Consider the following 669-nt stretch of genomic DNA (forward strand, 5'->3'; position numbering starts at 1 on the left):
CAGCTGCTGGGTAATGAGCTTGTTTTGGGCCAGCAGAGCATCTACATTGTTTAGCTCCATTACTCCTCTAGTGTTGCCTTTTTCAGAAGCATAGAAATAGTCATTCTCTGCTACTATTTCAATGACATCTATGGCTTCCTCAATAGTCTTCTTCTTGTTTAAAGATCCTTCTGATGAATGGTCTACAGCCTTCTTTGATTCATATGACAGGCCTTCATAGAAAATGTGCAGCTGCACCCATTCGTTGAACATGTCAGGTGGACACCTCCTTATTAGGTCTTTAAACCTCTTCCATGCTTCATACAGAGTCTCACCATCTTGTTGCCTGAAAGTTTGGACCTCAGCTCTTAGCTTATTGATTCGTTGAGGGGGGTAAAATCTTGCTAAGAATTTGTTCACCACATCTTCCCAGGTTGTCAAGCTCTCCTTTGGGAAAGACTCCAGCCACTTGGCTGCCTTATCCTTGAGTGAGAATGGAAATAAGAGCAGTCTATAGGCGTCAGGATGAACACCATTAGACTTCACTGTGTCACATATTCTTAGGAAGGTGGTTAGATGTTGATTGGGGTCTTCTTGGACACTTCCTCCGAACGAACAGTTGTTCTGAACAAGGGTGATGAGCTGTGGTTTTAGTTCAAAATTGTTGGCATGGATGGTTGGCTTTTGAAT

At 42.9% G+C, this 669-nt stretch overlaps 1 non-coding gene across 1 annotated transcript; it reads left to right on the forward strand.

The window, feature by feature from the left end:
• Positions 1-250: 250 nt before the first annotated feature.
• On the forward strand, positions 251-354 carry LOC148553933 (small nucleolar RNA R71). Its single transcript, XR_015893658.1, has one exon. It is a non-coding gene; the product is annotated as a small nucleolar RNA R71 (small nucleolar RNA).
• The last annotated feature ends 315 nt before the right edge of the window (positions 355-669 follow it).

This window comes from Arachis ipaensis, chromosome B7 (genome assembly GCF_059453495.1).
Source record: "Arachis ipaensis isolate K30076 ecotype BB chromosome B7, ASM5945349v1, whole genome shotgun sequence".
Lineage (NCBI taxonomy): Eukaryota > Viridiplantae > Streptophyta > Magnoliopsida > Fabales > Fabaceae > Arachis > Arachis ipaensis.